This window comes from Cebus imitator, unplaced genomic scaffold (genome assembly GCF_001604975.1).
Source record: "Cebus imitator isolate Cc_AM_T3 unplaced genomic scaffold, Cebus_imitator-1.0 Scaffold209, whole genome shotgun sequence".
Lineage (NCBI taxonomy): Eukaryota > Metazoa > Chordata > Mammalia > Primates > Cebidae > Cebus > Cebus imitator.
In genome coordinates this window covers 920,479-941,148 of record NW_016107524.1, presented here as the reverse complement: position 1 = coordinate 941,148, position 20,670 = coordinate 920,479, and the positions used below count along the sequence as shown (strand labels likewise).

The window sequence follows — 20,670 nt, the reverse complement described above, 5'->3', positions numbered from 1 at the left end:
AAAAAAAAAAAAAAAAAAAAAAAAAAAAAAAAAAAAAGACGTGGTTTCAAATATGCATTACATGTACACACAATGGAATATAGACATTTACATATACACACAATGGAATATAGACATTTTGCATTTTAGAAGAATATTTTTATAAAAATAATTTGCAAAAATTGATTTAGTAGCAATAGTAATATTCTGACTAACCTCATGATATTGACAAGGCTTAATTAGATATTACTGGTAAATATATACTTTACAGCATTATTACAAATGTTTCATTTTCCAAATAAATTATTTTTGAAATGGTATTTTTACTTTGTATAAAATTTTTAAAATTTAAAAATCATATATTCCCTCTTCTTAAAAATGTCAACTGCTAATTACACAACTTTCTACAACTGCTTTTACTATTTGTAGGCAACCTTCTGCTTCATTATTTGCGTTCCATTTTGTTTCTTTTCCAAAGGCTCTGGAGATACTTTTGTAAGACAAATTTAAACACTTATTAATTTTTATCTTAAATATTGAGTTGAAAATTCAACATGTTTACTTTAAATGCTGAGCAAAAATTATATCAACTATATATGTAACAATTATCTATATATCAATACAAAATGTATGTATATATAAAACAATTAAAAATGTAGTATCTTAAGTCATTTCAAAAGTGACATAAATTTCCATAGGCTTCTTTAGCCTAGAACACCGCTGATGCTATATTGGTGAAGGTAACTGCTTCAATGGCAATCAATCACTAACCATCAAGTCCACTCAAGACTAGAATCAAACTTTCTCCCATTAAATTACCCACAAGAAACAACTGAGTTTTCCTATGCAAACCATTGGCCTCTGCAATTTGTAAGATAACAGGGAAAACAGCAGATCTACTTGATAATCAGTCTAAAGGTTGTCAACACTTTCTTTGCTCTTCCTAACACATTTTATTTTCTGAGCCTTCTTGGCCAATATGCTTCTCCCTAACTGTCACAGTCTGTTTTAGATCTTAGCTAAGAAAATGTCCTGTATGGATTTTATAGTTAAGAATTGACAGCACATTTTGCTTTTGTTGGTAAGCATTCCTCTAAAGTTCTCTTGCCTGATCAAACCTCACACAAATAGAAACTGGTCATTATTCTGAATGTTTAAAAGTCCAGTAAGCATTTATGTTTTCTTGATGAGTATTAACATATATACATGTGTTTATCTACTGTTGAAGTTATTAAGTTAGGAATGTGAATTACCAACATTGTACAAACACATGATGCCATATGGATTTTCAGGGCAGAACCAAGTTTATAAGCAAGATGGCACTAAGGAGACAACATCTATACTTTATCTTATTGCAACTACCACTTTGAGCTAAGTACACAGAGCTTGAAGGAGGAATCATTACTTGCTTCTTTTGAAAGTAAATCCATCCTCTCTAACATTATGGTTTTATCTTCCGTCTGTTAGGCCATACTGATTTACATTGTGTTTCAGTGTTGAAATTCACATCAGACCAATTTCCCATTGTTTAGTAACTTGTGATTTACACAGTATTAAGATTAATTCCTTTATGGCCAATATTCTGTCATATCACTTAATTACTTCGACATTTATTATAATTACATCTAACAAATTAGACACATTTAAATACATTCCAGCTAAGAATTTAAACAAATGAGAGTCGCCTGGCACAATTAGAGAAACTGTTACAGTACAGAAATGTCAAAGTCACTCCCTACTCTCCAAGTTAAAATGATTTAGTTTGATTGACACAACCTGGAGGAATTTATTCTGTGATCAGGATATTTTCTCTTTTGCTTAAAATACACAAAGTTTGTGATGGAATTTTGTGGTTAATAAGAAAGCAGAGAAGACCATAAGAAATATGAAAGTTCATGTTTTTCTCTTTTCATTAAAGAGTTATCTAAAATGACAGTTTAATCCTTGATAGTCATTTTTAATTGACAATTATTGAGACATACAAAGCAACCAGCATTGAGCTGAAGTGTCACATTGTCAAATAGGACATCTCCTGTTGCATTTTCTTTGGAAGCTTGAACATAACTATTAGGACCACAAATAAATAAATACTTTACATTCTAAAGAATATGGGGCCTGATCCTCTTTCCAGAGCTATGATCAATAGCAACCCCCACCACCTAATCCTCCCTTCCCGAATACACTTTATAACCTATATAAGATGATCTGAGGGTCAGGAGAGAAAGAGACAATACATTCTTAATGGAGACTACAGAGGCTGTGCTCTCTGTTCTCCACCAAAACACCAAAGTTAAATGCGATTAAATTCAAAAATAAAGATGAGGACACCGGCATGTCACTTCCAGGGCTCTGTATTTACTGTCATTGGAGTGAAGCGAATAACTTGTAACTCAATTTTATACATGATCCTGTGGCTTGAGGCTATACAAGAGGAGAGAGAGGTGTCTACTCCTCACTTGGAGATTTCTGAAAGCAAGAGACTTTCCTATGGGTGAAAGAACCTAAGAAGCCAAGGAGAAAAGATCTCTCTAATTCTCACAATCCCCTGAGGTTGCTGAAGAAGACCTCAGTGGTTAACAGGGCTTCATGTGGAGAAGTATGAAGTAGAAGGTGTAAGAAGAAATATGAGATGGTCTAGATAACAGTCAAATTAAGGGATCCTCATGGAGAAGTGAGGGACATTAGCTGCTTATGGAAAGTACAGTACTGGGAGTAACAGCATGTTGTGTTTACACGCTTTGATATCATACATTTCTGGGTAAAGCCTCAGCAACAACTGTTTCTGAGACATCTGTCAATTCATTTAAGGTCTCTGAGCCTCAGCTTCCTCCTCTGCAAAATGGGAAGAATGGACTCTACCTCACAGGACTTTTTATGAAGGACAAACTGGACAATTCCTTTAGAAATGATGTGAAATGATCATACTAAGCAAACATTGATATTATTACATAATCTATATATTACATTCACCTCCACTCCTTGCCCATGATATCTTACCATGTTATATGTATTCTTAGGATGGCTAGAGTCTTGTACTACTTTATGTCTTGTGTATTCTCCAGATGTGCTATATTTAGCAGAATCTAAGAATGATTTGCAATGATCCTTATCTTTGTATAATTGTCTTCCCTTTGAGGGTGTGTGGAGCTTTTAAATATGACAAGAGATCTCACCAATGATACAGGTTAAACAAGCCAAATCTGAAAATTTGAAACCCAAAATGCTCCAAAATCTGAAACGTTTTACAGCCAATATGATGTTCAAAAGAAATGCTCACTGCAACATATTGGATTTTGGGTTTTCAGATGTGGGATGGTGAACTTGGTAAGTGCAATGCAAATATTTCAAAATCTGAAGAAAATCCAAACTCTGGAACATTTCTGGTCCCAGGCATTTTGGATATGGGGTACTCAACCTATGTGAATATATATGTATGTTTAAGAATGGAAAAACCACCAAGGATGCCCTACAGCTGACAACCAGCAAGGAAACTTGGGACGTCAGTCCTACAGCCTCACAGAACTGAATACTGACAAAATTCTGAAGAAGTTGGAAACAGTTTCATCTCCAAATTCTAAAGATAAGAGCCCAGCCCAAGTGGCACCTGAATACCGGCCTTCTTGAGACCCTAAGCAGAGAAGCAAGTTGAGCTCACCCAGACATCTGATCTACGGAAATGGTAGCTAAAAATAGATGTTTTAGGCTACTAAATTTGTAGTAATCTATTATTCGGTGATTGAAAACTGATACAGATACTAAAACCTATTTATTAAATGAATACTATTTATTAAATGAAAGCCATTGATTAAATGGTCATGAAGCAACTAATATGTAACATCAGGGATGATTTCATGTGAGGTCTGGTTTGAAAATTCTTCTTAAGAATTTTGAATCCTTATTAGAATCTGAAAAAAAATCTCAGAGGCTAATTACAATTAAGATTAATTGGAAGACATGAATAATCACCTCTGGTGATGTTGAAAACGTTTGCTGAGGGCAGTATGGTAGAGTTTAGTAAAACCTGTAGTCAAGTAGGTTGGAGGCTCGGCACCAATATAATTTGGCCATAAACTTCCATGGTTTACTCATAGGCTGATGACATATAGATTACATACAATGAAATGATCATTTTTTTGTTAAGGAGTGAATTCTCAAAATATTTGTAAAAATGGGCAGATCAATAGTTTGGGATGGCTTTATGGAAAAGCAGAGCTCACGTTAAGTCTCAACACTGAGTACTCATGAGTAAAGTAAAAGAACACCGGTGAGGAACTAAAAGAAAACTACAGAAATAATCAAATGTGCTCTCCTGCCTCACCCCCTGTGCATTATAAAATGCCATCATTCCCTGGCAAAAAGAGGAGTCCTTTTATTTTAGTATCTCTCTAGGGAATAAGATTGAAGAAGAGTCTCCCAGGAATTTAACTATCCTTTGTTGGAGGAGGAATCCCCTCCTTCAACATGAAGGCAAAACGTGAAGGCCATTTCATATTGTTCTGCCTTCACCCCTGCCTGTTAATTTTATGACACATGTTTAGACACCAGAATATTTTAAGGATACAGTGACCATACTGGCATCTGGTGCTACTGGCAACCAGTACAAGAACAAGCTCCAGTGAGAATTTAAAAATGCCTTTTCCTACCGAGAAACTGTTAAAAAAAAAAACCTGATTATCAATTGTTCCCTAATTCATGAGGAAAAAGAATAAGTATTATCAAAGAGCTAAATTATAAATAACTAGGTTTATAACACTCTTCCACTAAGTATTTCCAGAATAATTGTTCTCAAAGTTGACTGTATATTGTGGTTAACTAGGGAGCTTTAACAAATTCTGATGCCTAGGTTCTATGTCCTCAAATATTCTGAGCTAATTGGTCTGGAGTTCAGTTTAGCTATTGTGATTATTTCAAGAGCTCCCAGGTAATTCTAATATATGGCCCCTGAGCCATGGTCCAGGATTACATGCATAATTCACTTTTCAAGAAAGACAACTATGAGTTCAGTTTATTTCTCCACTAGAAAGACTGGCTTCTAGAGATCTCTGAAATAAAATATACAAGCCTTTGGGAGGCCAAGATGGGTGGATCATGAGACCATCCTGGCCAACATGGTGAAACCCCGTCTCTACTTAAAAAATACAAAAATTAGCTGGGCATGGTGGCATGCGCCTGTAGTCCCAGCTACTTGGGAGGCGGAGGCAGGAGAATTGCTTGAACCCGGGAGGCGGAAGTTGCAGTGAGCCGAGATCACGCCACTGCACTGCAGCCTGGCGCCTGGCGACCCACTGAGACTCTGTCTCAAAAAATAAATAAATAAATAAATAAATATATATATATATATATATATATCCATGCATATTTGTTCTGAAATAAAAATGTTATAGAACAGTGCTTTTATTTCAACGTTTTCATTTTTCCAAAGGTTTTTTTTTTTTTCTCCAATTCCTCTGATTGCAATGCAGCAATGTTTTGTCTGAATGCAAATTAAATCTTCCTCTTAGTAAGAAGGATGTGTCTCTGCCTCAGGACCATGTACAAACATTCTGGTAAAGGCAGGCAGTGACCCAGGGATGTTCATGATGGACTGAGAGAGACATGACAAACATACAAGCATGCATTGCAAATATTGGACTGTGGGAAATTAATAGTTTTAACCGTTAAATCAACTTCACATGGCACAGAAGCATATTTTAGCAATAATTTATCTACCTTCTACACTAGCTTGGGGGAATTACAGATACAAGGTTGGAAATATGCCTGACTGAAGGTAGCATTATACTTTACCTTGACTGAAACTTGGGAAGCAAAACAATTTGGCCTTTATATTAAAAAAAAAAAAATCACAGTTCATTTGAGGTCACATTGCTACAGAGAGAAGAGTGAAATTTTTAGTGAGAAAAGCTATTAGGAAGGAATAATTAACCATTATGTTGGGTAGAAGCTATTATTTTCTAGAGAAGGAATAGACTTTATGGTACTTAGTTTTTTTCATCTTAAATTTTCTTTTGTCTTTAACCTTATGGAAATGTCGATAATAAATCAACTGGAACATTTTTGAGGCTGTCAGAATCTTCTGATTCTGGAGCCTAAATAAAGTTGTTTACTGGCAGGTTGACTGAATAATAGAAATTTCATTGCCAGAGGCCAAACCAAAATTTTACAAAAGGCCTCTGGACTGGGTAGTTAACAAGCCCAGGACTTACATGAATGCAACCCCAGAAGAAAAACTTGCAAGTGCCTCTTCAATAGCCATTCAAGACTCTTGCTTGAATTTCAAGGCAGCTGATGGTGATTTCCTCCTCTGTTTACTTATTTATTCCTCTTATAAAAAGAATGCTAGATCCTTTTCTTTCCTCCCCAACACCAACAGTTCATTCTTTCAAAAACTCTATATCTTCAGATAAAAGTAGATGAAAATATTGTTTGCCAGAAACATCTTCAAACAGAATATGAGTTTTCACACACAGAATGCTCATTAGAAGCAGAAGCAAACATATCACTGTAACATAATAATAGCTCATATTGAGCAAATACTCTGGGGTGTGTGCCTAACATACAATAGCTCATTTAATTAACCATTATGTTGGGTGGAAGCTATTATTTTCATTTCACAAATTAAGAATCTCAGACACATAGAACTTAAATAACTTGTTGAAAGTCATACACAAAGCAGTAAAGGAGCCAGTATTCAAAAATAGGCAATTTGGTCAAAGGTGTCCACTCTTAATTATATCACTATACTATAGTTGTTGTGTAAAGTGGCCCATGAGAACAAACAATGGGTACCTTGTCCCATTGCAAAAAGACAAATTCAGGAAAGTTTCTTGGGGAAGTTTATTTCTGAGCTAAGTGAAAATGTTAAATAAAAATTATATGGATGAGGTGGATGGAGGAAGGGGATGGAATTCCTGGCAGAGGGGACAGCATAACTGAAATCAGGTTGGAACAAAGCAAAACAAAAAACCACCTTACACTGTGTGTTGGGTAGTTTGGTACAGTAACGAGATAATGTCTAAATCAAGGCAATGGCACTGGAGAGGTAAACTGGGAGAAGATCTCGGCAGTCTTCGTATCACACCAGGTGCTTTGACTTTGTTCTACAGGCCAGAAAAATCTCAACTATTTCTGATCATGACCCACAGAAAAAAATACATTTTATGTGGTAACAAGTACATTTTTAAGCATACATTTTATTTCAATTTAATAAATGTTTATGGGATCTCGGACTCTCTGGACCCTCCCTCCAGCCAGCCTCGCTAGCTCCACCTGCGGTGCGTGCTCCAGCCTCCAACTCAAAATGCCCCTCTGGGGCGGTGGAAACAAGTGTGGGGCCTGCGGGAGGACCGTGTACCACACAGAAGAGGTGCCGTGTGATGGCAGGAGCTTCCACCGCTGCTGCTTTCTCTGCATGGTTTGCAGGAAAAATGAAGACAGCACAACAGTGGCAATTCACGATCAAGAGATCTACTGCAAATCCTGCTACAGAAAGACGTACGTGGGCCAAAAGGCTACGGTTACGGCCAGGGCGCTGGCACGCTTAACATGGGCCGTGGCGAGAGGCTGGGCATCAAACCAGAGAGTGTGCAGCCTCACAGGCCTACGACAAATCCAAACACTTCTAAATTTGCTCAGAAATATGGAGGTGCTGAGAAGCGTTCCAGATGCGGGGATTCTGTATACGCTGCCGAGAAGCTCCTTGGAGCTGGAAAGCCCTGGCACAAAAACTGTTTCCGACGTGCAAAGTGTGGGAAGAGTCTTGAATCAACAACTCTGACTGAAAAAGAAGGTGAAATCTATGGTAAAGGATGTTATCCAAAGAACTATGGGCCCAAGGGATTTGGTTATGGCCAAGGAGCAGGCGCTCTTGTTCATGCCCAGTAAGGTGTGAACCCAGAAGTAATCCACACATTCTAAGAATCTCTTCATAATCTAGGCACAGATAATCTTTAACACTAAACTACTGTGACATTCTACCAGCGTTAAGTACTGTGTATTACCCTGTACTTGGATAGGCTGGCTGACTCGCAGGAAGAGAGCACTGCGTGGTATCCTATTGATTTATTCACCAGCATTTTGGGGGAACATTTCTTTTACGTTTTAAGTAAAACTTCAGCTCAAAAATAAATAAATAAATAAATGTTTATATATCTTTATTATACATATAATTTATAATGTCATATATAATACACACACACACACACTTTAACTGGTTGAGCATCCTAAATCCAAAAATCTGAAATTTGAAATGCTCCAAAATAAAAAATTTTTTAAACAGCACAATGATGCTCATGGAAATACTCATTAGAACATTTCGTTTTGCTTTGCTATTTTTGAGACAGAATCTCACTCTATTGCCCAGTCTGGAGTACAGTGGCACAATCTCAGCTCATTGCAACTTCTGCCTCCTGGATTCAAGTGATTCTCCTACTTTGGCCTCCTGGGTAGCTGGGACTACAGGCACACACCACCATGTCTAGCTAATTTTTTGTATTTTTAGTAGAGACAAAGTTTCACCTTGGTGACCAAGCTAATCTCATACTCCTGCCCTCAAGTTATTCACCCACGTTAGCTTCTCAAAGTTCTGGGATTACAGCTATAAGCCACCATGCCCAGCCATCATTAGAGCATTTTCAGACTTTATATTTTCATATCTGGGATGCTCAAATCATTGAAATATTCCACAAGCCAAAAAACTCTGACATCTGAAACACTTCAATCTCTCTCTCTCTCTCTGCCTCGTGTGTGTTTGTGTGTGTGTGTTTATGTGTCTGTATACTTGGCCCTTGAACAATGTGGTGTTGGGGTACCCATATACTCTCAGTTGAAAATCTGGGCATAACTTTTGACACCCCCAAATCTTAACAACCAATAGCCTACTGTTGACCAAAAGGCTTGCTAATAACATAAGCAGTTAACACATATTTTGTATGTTATATGTAGTATATACTGCATTCTTACAATAAAGTAAGCTAGACAAAGTAAAATGTTATCTAGAAAATCATATAGAAGAGAAAATATATGACCACTCATTAAGTGGAAATTCATCATCATAACATTTTCATCCCTGTCATTTTCACATTCAGTAGGCTGAAGAAGAGGAGGAAGTGGAAGGGTTGATTTTGCTGTCTCATAGGAGACAGAGGCAGAAGAAAATCTATTTATAAGTGGACCTGTACAGTCCAATCATGTATTGTTCAAGGGTCAAATACATGTGTGTATGTGGGTATGTGTGTGAAAGAGAGCAATATATATATATATATATATATATATATATATTATACATATACTATATATATTATAAATACATATGTCTATATATACCTATATAGAATTTTACAATTGAATGAAAATTTTCGATAAAAATAATGAATCTTACTATTCAAATATTCATATTTTCTATTCTATTTCATATCAATTCTAGTCTGTTTAATTAGGAAATGAGTAGGCCTCTCAATTCATTTTTAGGTCCCATTAATGAGCTATAATACTGTTTAAATAACACTATTATGGGTGTTGGAAATATATGGGCTATTATAAAAGGATTTTGATTAGAAGAGACATAGTTTACAGTGTTACTTCAACTGGGTCACTCTGGTAGCAGTCATTAGCTGTTTGAAGATGATTTTGAACAATTTGCTAAGTTCAGGCAAAAGAGAACAGGGGAGACAAAATCAAGTCTACTTAGGTGCCACAAAAAATAAATGGACTAACCTAGAGTCTCTATTGAAACGATAATTCATTAGAAGAATGTTAAAGAAATGAACAGAGGACCACTACTCTTGAATATCCTTAAAAGTATAATAAAAGCCAGTTAGCTTAGGAGGGTTACTGACATACCTGCCTGAAGGAAAGGAAACAAATAAGATGACCGCGGGTTCCTTCCAGCTCTAGATGTATCTCCCTGGTCACTGAACATCTGTAAACTAATTTTGCTTGACTGAGAATGAAAAGTCAAATGTACATGAGATTGCTCTGAAGAGGAGTCTACAGAAAAGTATTAGAAAATAGTAATGACCCTCTTTACCCAATCCACTCTTACACAAATGCCTATGCAACTACAGACAGAAGAGAATTTATCTATTTGTCAAAAAAAGAATTTTTTAGGCTCCTAAAAAATACCATTCCTATGAACAGAAGATAATAGGGTTATTATAGACAAGGCAATAGTGTGTTCTGAAATACTGCAAACTGATTAAGAAAAATTATCAATAATATTTTTGGTGGTATTGTATTATTATGCTTGAGTAATTTGTAAATATCCTGTTATATTTGAACCTCCGCTATGTTAGCCTATACCCTATCTTTTAGCACTAATTTTAATTAGAAAAATAGAAGTAATTACAAGGGAAGTCACATGTTAACTAATGAGCTGAGCCTAACAACAAAAAAGACACAGGGAGGCCCTTGAAGGACTTGCTAGCTTGATGTTCTTCTTAGAATCTAGGGCAGGGCAAAAGTCCTAATGTCACTCTATGCACAACAGGGATCAAACAGATGAGCCAGGTGATAGAACTGATACTTACCTCTGTTTCCCGGTGTATACCACTACACCTCAAGTCCAGGAGGGAAAGACATTGGCAACACAGCCACTGAAATTGGCAATTCTGGAGAAATTGGGTTGCCTGTTAACATCTGGCTTTCCCAAAACATTCTTTTTCTATAACTCTTTCGTTTTAGCCTTTGATTTTGAAGAAATTATTTGCCTTCTGGCTGGGTGTGGTGGCTCATGCCTGTAATCACAGCACTTTGGGAGACTGAGGCGGGTGGACCACCTGAGGTCAGGAGTTCGAGACTAGCCTGACCACTATGGTGAAACCCAGTCTCTACCAAAAATAGAAAAATTAGCCGGGTGTGGTGGCTGGCGCCTATAGTCTCAGCCACTCAGGGGGCTGAGACAGGAGAATTGCTTGAACTTGGAAGGCAGAGGTTGCGGTGAGCTGAGATCATGCCTTCGCAATCCAGCCTGGGTGACAGAGCGAGACTCCATCTCAGAAAAAAAAAAAAAAAAAAAAAAAAAAAAAAAAACAAAAAAAAAAAAAAAAAAAAGAAAAAGAAAAAGCCAAAAGAATAGAAAAAAAAAAATACACACACAGTCCACATTTCTCCATTATACTGCAATCATTTCCTTGTCACTAGAATTGTATCTTCTAGTCCAAGAGAGAATTGATCAGAACTGTCAGGACAAACTCTTGGGAATGTAAATGTGCTATCAGGAGCATAACTATCCTAAGAACACTGATTATAAAATCTAGAAGCAAAAACTCATCAGAAAAGACTTGAAACTCATTTTAGACAAGATGCAGAGTATAAACAAATAAATACACAATACGAAAGCAACTTTTACTAAGTCTGATAATGCGAAGATTTTGATCCAATTGATTATTACTGTGTCTAGTTCAAAATATCTAAGGCTTTCTCAATGGTATAGCATAACTGGAATGACTAAGGTCAGCTTTCCTGTGAATCATCAGAGTGGAGATGAAACTAATGATGTACAAGACTCCTAACTGGATATTGAAGATGGAATACAATAGCCAAAACCAGTACTGGAACAAGACAATAATCTTCATTCACAAAACCCAGTTTAAAACTCTGAAATAATGACACAATAAGTATATTTGTGATAATTACTTGTCATGCCAATTGCATTAAGTCTTCGGGAGGTAGTGCACATCTACATGTACAACAAGTCCATTTTTATGTGAGCCTACCTCAAAGGACTTTCCTGCTATGTGTTTTATATTGCTACTGTCTTATATTTTATGTTAGCATTAATGTTTTCATTTTCATATACATGTCCTTAGGCCATTTTATGAAGGGCATGGCTTTAAAAATTCGGTTGATATATTCAATTAATGTTTAAAAAAAGGTCATGTAACAAGTAGTCCTAAATCAGCTGTCTGTCTTCCTCCTGTACACTCAAACATTCCAATATGGCTTATTTATTGTGGGTAACACAGAAGTAAGATCTGGGCTCTGAACTCTGATCATCTGTCAGGTTAACATGCATAAACACTAAGTGTCTTTCTTCAGATGATGGATCCTATCACAAGTCCTCCCTAAATGAATATAGCAATCCCCTTCCCCACAAAAATAAAACAGAAAATGATTTATATCAAAATGCATTCATAAAACAGAGAGGCTTTCTCTAAATTGGCCTTCTGGTTAGAATACTACTTCATCACCTCAGAAATCTCGTCTAATATTATACAGGTAGAAAACTTTACCAAGGTATAAAAAATTCAAAAACATACAAAAAAGAGACAAAATAATGTAGTGATAAGGAATAAAAGCTCTGGAACCAGGCCGGGCACGGTGGCTCACGCCTGTAATCCCAGCACTTTCGGAGGCCAAGGTGGGTGGATTGCAAGGTCAGGAGATCAAGGCCATCCTGGTCAACATGGAGAAACTTCGTCTCTACTAAAAAAATACAAAACTTAGCTGGGCACGGTAGTGCATGCCTGTAGTCCCAGCTACTCGGGAGACTGAGGCAGGAGAATTGCTTGAACCGGGAGGCAGAGGTTGCAATGAGCCAAGATCGCTCCACTGCACTCCAGCCTGGCGCCTGGTGAGAGAGCCAGACTGTCTCAAAAAAAAAAAAAAAAAAAAGGTTCTAGAACCAGACTATATCTATCAAACCCAGTTCAGCCATTGACTGACTTGTGAGTCTGGTCTAGTTATTCCACCTTTTAGAGCTTTAGTTTTCTCAATTCAAAATAAGAGTACTTATCATAAGGTTTATTTAAAAAATAAAAGATCCGTGTAAATAATCTGTATCTTATTCAACATGTTTATTAATATTACTATTATTACTAATACACAGATAACTTCAAAAGTTGCTTTGAAAAACCTAGTGAGGATGTGGGTGGCATGCTGTATTTTAGATTCAGATTCAACAGCCACTGTACTAGTTACATTCATACGACATTCATATCATATGAATTTCATAGTGCCGCACAGCAATTAAGAATAAGGGTCTGGTTTTAAATCTTAGTTCTATGATTTATTAGCCGTATTTCATTCAATAATCTTCTTAACAGTTATATAAAATAGATAATAGCATTACCTACCTTATAATGTTGTTGGGAGGATTAAATAAATTACTAAATGTCAAGCTCTTAGAAAAAAAATTGCTGTTGTAATTATCTATTTTAGTTCAGAAGGGAAATGTCCAAATATTTAAAAAGCCAGAAGAACAACATAACCAGTCTAGTAGTCATTGAGGTAATGATAATTTTAAAAAATCATCATAATAACCATTAAAATAGTAATATGCCATACTTGGCTCAGGTGTAGCATGCTATCATCTCCCTACAATTTCACTCCATTACTCACATGACCTCTCAACAAGCCTGTAATGTGGGTGGGCTATAGATTATTATCTTCAAATTATGCTTCATGAACTTGAGGCTCAGAAATTAATGACCTGCTAAGCCACAGAATTGTAGGTATTAGAGCCAGTGCTAACATCTAGGTGTGGGCCTCAATGCCCTTTCCACTACACTCCTTCTCAGTGGCCAAAGAACCAAATCCAAAGGTCATTCAACAGGCCATCCTCTGAAGTAAGACACCATGGTCACACAAACCAAGAGCGCATGCTTCCTGACTCAACAATTTTAGAGAAGTTATAGGTAATAACTGATAAATATGGACAAACCATAAGGTTATTACCACCAAGATGCATCAGATTCTATTCATGTAAAGAGAATTTGGTTTTCCTTTCCTTCTGACACTTCAGATTCCCTTTGTCTCCCAAATATGTTAACAACTATTTTTAGCTGGATGGAGAATTTCATGAATGGGTCACTCTTAAAAATCTCATTCATCTTCCAACTTTTTTTTAAGCATTAAAACTTGACACTTTTAGATTTATTGATCCTTATAAACATAAGAATATATGTGGATAGAATATACACACACAAATATATATATATATATATATATATATATATATGGCATGCATATATATGTGCACACATGTCTATCTATTCATATACATATATAACAAAAAAATACTGCTTAATTTTATGTATCAGAGATTCCGAGAACTAGACCAGGTAGCACTCAACTCAGAATTTACTTATCATTAAGGAGAAAGAAAAAAAGGGAAATCAGTAAACACACAAATCTTCCCATTGACAAGGTTCCCTTTCTGAGCCCCCTTTCACTTTACTTCTGATTTTCTTCTCACATTATGGGCTTCAGATAATTCTGCACATTTTCTTGCTCCTGAAGAGATGCCATCTCCAGAAGAAAAGACATGGGATCTTTTTGGAGAGAAGCAATTCATGAATACTGTTAGGCAGGGAGGCAGTCAACAAGCATTTACTGAATCCCTAGCCGCCTAAGCACTGTGCTAAGTGCTTAGAACTGAGTCTCTCCTCCTGTTCAGTTAGAAAGAGGGAAAAGCTATGAATTCTAGTATCAGCACAGACCTATTTAAGCCATGAATAAAGAATAAAAAGGTTGTCTTCTTCTATCACACAAGTTAAGAAAAGAGAACCAGAGACCTAGATATATATATGTTTTTCAGCCCAATGCATTATGATTTTATGCATGTTTCAGCTCTTACTGAAATTTTATAGCTCACTTTCTTTTGATCTAGGTTAAAAAATGTCCAAGTCAACAACTCAGCTTGAAACTTAGAACGTTTCTGAGCAATTCAGTTTCAGAAACTTTTTAGACCAACATTTCTCAAACTCTTCGCTATTGACATTTTAAGCTAGAAAATTCTTTGTTGGAAGGAGCAGGGGCCTTGCCTGTGAATTTTAGATTGGTTAGTGGCATGCCTGACCTCTACTCATTAGATGCCTGTTTTTACCTCTCCAACCTAGTGGTGACAACCAAAAATGTCTTCAGACATTGTCAAATATACCCTGGGAGCAACATAATTCCTAACTGAAAACCCGTAACTAGGCCAAAACTTCACACTTCACCTAACACATAACTGTATTAGATAGATAGCATGTAAGGATGACATATAAGGGCCTGGAAGTAGAATGACATTAAATTTAAAATAATAACCTTTTTTCCTAAAGGTATTTTTATTCACCTTGTATATAACATTGAGAAAATATCAGTTGTCCAATATAAAAAATTGGGGACATTAAAGCAATACGCCCCTGGTCTTCCAAAATCTCTGCTCTGCTTGCTTTAGTCTGTAACATTAAGGATCTATTTCCCAAAATGTCCATAGCTAAGACCTACAAGTTGCTTTCAGTTCATCAGAGGAGAAGGAAAAGATCACTAAGAAAAGTGGTCATCTTAAGAACACCACACATAAAAAGAAAGAAAGAGTAAACCAGGTTTCTGTTCTTAAAAGAAACAGTGGGAAAAAAGAGAAGACACACATTATCATTTCAAAGCAATTTATGTTAACGATAATCGGGCAAAAGAGATTGTTTTTAGTTGTGTACTTGCAGAAATGTCAAATTTCCTTGAAAGTCAGATTTTTAGAAAATTTTAGATTCAGAGAGTACATGTGCTTGTTACGTGGATATTACTTGTGTAATGGTGGGGATTGGGTTTCTAGTGTACTCATCACCCAAATGTTGAACATTATACCCAATAGGTAATTTTTCAACTCTCATTCCCCTCCCACCATCTTCCCTTTTTGAGTTTCCAGTGTCTATTATCTCCAGAATATCAGATAACTTAAAAAGTTTCAGGTGTGTTAAATAGTTTAAAGTTACATTATTAGACCAAAGAGAAAATGAAAAACTTTTTTCCCAAAATAGCATAAATGTTTATTTTCTGTATGATTTGCTTTGCTGTCCCGTTTCTACAATACAGAAAAGTATATTATTTGAATAGCTAAATATATTTATCATAAACATATTAGATAAATATAAGTATAGTAAACATATCTTTCTACTTTGGGATATAAACAGAGCTAAAATATTATATACCCAACTGCCCCAGAATAGTCCTTTAAAATTATGGAATTAATGTAGTTATTTAATCTTGTTCAGCAATTTGATCCAAACACCTAAACAGAAAAAATTGTTTAGTAGGTACTACACAGGAAGAAAGAAGGAAGTAAAAAGCTTAGTACACTAGAACGCTTCCTGAAAATCAGAAAACTAGCAACATTCAATTGTATCTAAATTAATTCTCTCTGTCTCTCTGTCACACAGGCACACACACACACCACAACACTGAATCAATGAATAAGTACCTGTTGGAAGGAAGGAAGGAAGTATATGAAGCAGCATTAAACAGAGAAAGAAAGTGACAACCTCAAGAGACATCAGTGACTTGAGTTCTAGTCCTATGCTGGATTTCAGAAAGTTGTCATAATCTCTTTAAGTCTCAGTTTCTCATATGTAAAATTTTAGGGTTTACTAGAAGATACATATGACCTCTTCAATTTAAACAATCTCTGATTCACAATGTGTTTCAGATGAGGAGAGTAGGAGGAACATTCTTAGTTTCAGGTTCTAAAAAAAATTAAATGATCTAAGTTACATTCTAAAATCAATATGAGCTGCAGTTCTGAGAACAACTTGGCCAGTTAGCCTGAGTATTTTTGGCAATGCCAGCAACAGATTGGCTAGATGGCACTGCACAAGAGAATCTTTTTAACACAGTCTGCTCAATCTGGCCTATCCAATGTTCTGCTTGAGATAACTTTAAATTTGGGTTGACTTAGAACTTGTCCTTGGTATCCTCTCACAGGCTGTTAAAAGGACAATCCATGATAAATGTCATCTTCATTAAAAGTCAATTCTTGCCAACTTTTTCATGCTACTTTTGTTCTACAATACCATTTATAGTTTAAGACATACTGCCCACTAAACAGTACCTACAGAAGGTTGGAAACAATATTCTATTCTCTCCTTCAGACACATGTAACATATGTAACATTAAACAGAGTTCAAAGGGAATGTATTGGAAGTTGACAGAGGAATTTGGATTACAAATGGCTCACAAGAACAGAAAGTGCTTTTTTTGGCTTACTAGCTAGAAGTGGAACATAAGGTAAACAAGCTATGCATAGATTCCTATAGCGGTAAAACACCTCATGTTACATATCACCACACCCCTGCTGTATAATACACACTATGACGTATTTTAACAAGATTTAACTATTATTTACATCAAGGTTTGCCAATGAAAAGAGTTTTGAGAAGTATGCTAGCTTGTAGTTGCCAAATACACAAGTAACAGCAGTAGTTGGAATCAGGAAGTAGTCTGGGGATAATGGAGTATCCAAGAACAAAGCCATGTATGAATTTCTCCCTGTCTTCCATTTCAGAGAAAGTGATCTTTGTAAAAAGAAATACCTAATAATGCTTGGGAGTTTTTTATATTTATAATTATAAAACAAAAGAAAATACTGAAGACTGTATTTTTAGGTGTCCTGGTTCAAAGGAGCAAACCCCATTGTGATCCTTACCAGAAAAGACATTTAGGATAACTAGAGAAAAGTGGCTTTAGAAATAAGTAGGAACTACCTCACACGATATTTTAGTAATATCAAGCAGCTATTTGCACAAAAAGATGGAGCTGCTCCACATTTCAGTACATCTTCCAGGGAGGGGGCAGCAGATATGAGTAGGTAAACATCCCTAACCTGTCTAGTCGCATCAGCATATTAGCCAGAGAAGCAAGATACTTAAATTCTGGGACCACCTAAAGTGATTTGTTGATCAACTCTGTGCATAATTACTGCTTTTGTTTCATTAATTTTAATTACCTGTTTTTCTTTTGTCCTTATGCCCTGAGGTGAGTTTTTCATCAGTAATGGGCATGATTTTATGAATATCACATGCAGACAAGCAAATTAGACCCACTGAACTTGGGAGACCATTTCTCCCCCTTCCCTTCTCTAAGGTTAGCTGCTATTTTCTGAAAACGATATTGATTCTATGGTAACATGCACAAAGGCACTAATCAGGAGAACAGGTGTGTTTGTGAATTCGGTAAAGCTCATAAAGTACCTCATTATAACACACTACCAATGTATTACCCCAATAACAGCAGTCTCAAAATTACAAATACATTAGATGTTTAAATTATTACCCTTTTTTACACTACATATTGGAGCACTCATTATAATTTCCAGAAGAGCTCTTAAAGAATAAATAATGTGGATAATAAAAACTAAAAAGCAGCAGCTGCTTAGGTGTGCTTAACCTAGAGCTAGACGTCCAGGCAGATCCAAACCGCCTGCTGCTCCTCCTTCCCTTTTCCTACACTGCCTACAAATAATCAATTTGATTTTTCATACCAAGATTTTTAATTAAGCACTGTGTATCATTATTTCTGGGTAATACTTTTTATTATTTTCAGTTCAAAGTAATTATCATCAAAGTGGAATTTTTAGTTTTAATATTTATTTATTTAGAGACAGGTTCTCACTCTGTTGTCCAGGCTGGCTGGGGTGCAGTGGTTCAATCAGACCTCACTGTAGCCTTGAACTCCTCCCGCCTCAGCCTCCCAAGTAGCTGAGACTACAGGTGCATGTCACAACATCTGGCTAATTTTTAAATATTTTGTTGTTGTTGTAGAAACAGGGTCTTGCTGTGCTTCCCAAGCTAGTCTTGAACTCCTGGCTTCAAAGAATTCTCCCGCCTCAGCTTCCCAAAGTTCTGGGATTACAGGGGTGAGCCACTGTGCCAGGCTCAATTTTTATTTTTAATGATAATAGCTAATTCCAGTGAGAATCCTTTAGGCAGAACTCTCACATCTTGCTAGTGTTCCTGTGTGTATAATCCCTTGTATAGCCTGAATGTGTCCCTCGGAATTTATGTGTTGGAAACTTAACCCTCAGTGTAACAAGGCTGGGAGACGGTGCCTAATGGGAGATGTTTAGGTGATGAGGGCTCTACCCTCAAAAATGGATTAACACTGCTATATAAAGAGCTTTGGGGAGAAGCACTGTGCTCTTCTGTTCTCCTGCCTTATGAGGAACAGGATTCCTTCACTCTGGGGGATACAGTCCTGGAGGTGCCATTCTAAAGCAGAGACCAAGCCCTTATCACCAGATATGAGGTGCCAGAGCTTCGGTCTGGGACTTTCCACCCTCTAGAATCACAAGAAAAATAATTCCATTCTTTATAGACTACCCAGTTTTAGGTATTCCGTTATAGCAGTGCAAATGGACTAGAGACATCCCCTTTTAAAAGTCTTGCATGCATTGACAATTGCTTCTTAAAACCTGCTCATTCTTTCTTCTAGCTGTCACCAACCTCTATACATGCTGGAAATTCACAATCATGAATATTATACAGGGAGAAACAATAAAAACCTATGTCTTTATATTAGAGCAAACAGGTATAAAAAGAAAGTGATTTCAAATAAGAACTTGAATTTTCTATATTTCATAGCTACTGGGAGGTTTTAAGAGTAGATCCCAGGAATGCTATTATCACATTATTCATTGAGGAGAAAAGTTCAGTAAAGTAAATATAGTAATTAGAGCTCATGCGAGACAGTCAGATAGTAAATATCTAAATGACATCACCACAAGGTTGTTTATAGCAAGGGAAACTAAAATATGGTTCTAACAATGTATATATACCATAGAGAGTGATATTGAGTCTAAACCTCCAATTAAGTATAGCATTAAGGATTCACACCATTAGAAATACGCTGTGATTTTTGTTTCAACCAATTTTAGAATGAACTCACAGCTAAGAATTTCTTGAAAGGTGATTTTAGATGTGAGTGAAGAGGAAAACGCAGAAAATAAAGCTATCATTTATTTTTTGTCTTAGGACAACACTGAAAATTTGTCAGAAGCATCTGCTCCTTAAATAACACAATTGAATAAAAATTGGCGACTGAGGTTTGAAAGTTAATTTCAAAGGTTTATTATACCACAGGGTTCATATTTAGCAGTTGTCAATTTGTTACTGACAACTGTAATAAAATTCAGCAAAACTTGAAATCTTCCCCTGCCAAAGAGACAGCTGTTTCTGAATGTTGAAGATTTGGGGAGTTTTTTTTTTTTTTTTCAAACCAACCTCTATTTGAGAAAGAAATTACTTTTATTTATCAAAAAAGTCATTTGATGATAAAATATTGATAATCTTTAACTGTGTTTTTTTTAATGTGTTTTTAAATGTGAGACTTTGCTCTTCTTGTTGTTTCAATATTTATAGGCAGTTTTTCAACCTGGGTAATGTGGACCCTCCATGGGATATCTGGCAATATCTAAAAACGTTTGTTTGTCACAACTAGATACTGTTGGCATCTTGTGCACAAAGACCAGGGATGCTGCTAAACATTCAATAAAATGTAGGACAGCTGCTACAACAAAGAATTATTTGGCTCAATGTATAAATTGTGACAACCTTGAGAAAATTTCTTTTAAGGGAACTGATTTGATGGATTTAGATTAAAGATGGGTTTGCATTTACAGACTTTCCAAGTCAGTTTTCATCTGGTGGGGAGCTCCAGGCAAGCACAGGCTATTAAGCTTTAAGTGAGTGTTATTTGAACAACAGAGTAAAACTTCTTAGCTTGAAATTATAGCAAGTACATTTGCACTGAGGTAATTAAGTTTGCGTCAGTTACACTGAATATATTTCTATGTACAACATTTTGCAACTGTGCTATAAAAATAAATCTGTAAAAAATTGGACAGGAAATTTCCTTAGGTAGTAATTATTTTCTATACATGTATTAGCTAATATTCTACACAGGCTCCTTAATTAGTATTAAACAAAAAAAACCTGAATATTG

The 20,670-nt window shown here is 36.0% G+C and overlaps 1 protein-coding gene and 1 pseudogene across 34 annotated transcripts in view; one reads left to right on the top strand and one right to left on the bottom strand.

Moving 5' to 3' along the window:
* Positions 1–20,670, bottom strand: part of NRXN1 (neurexin 1) — a 1,144,745-nt gene that overhangs the window by 256,069 nt on the left and 868,006 nt on the right. The window lies entirely within an intron of this gene.
* LOC119474087 lies at positions 7,208–8,089 on the top strand (annotated as a pseudogene).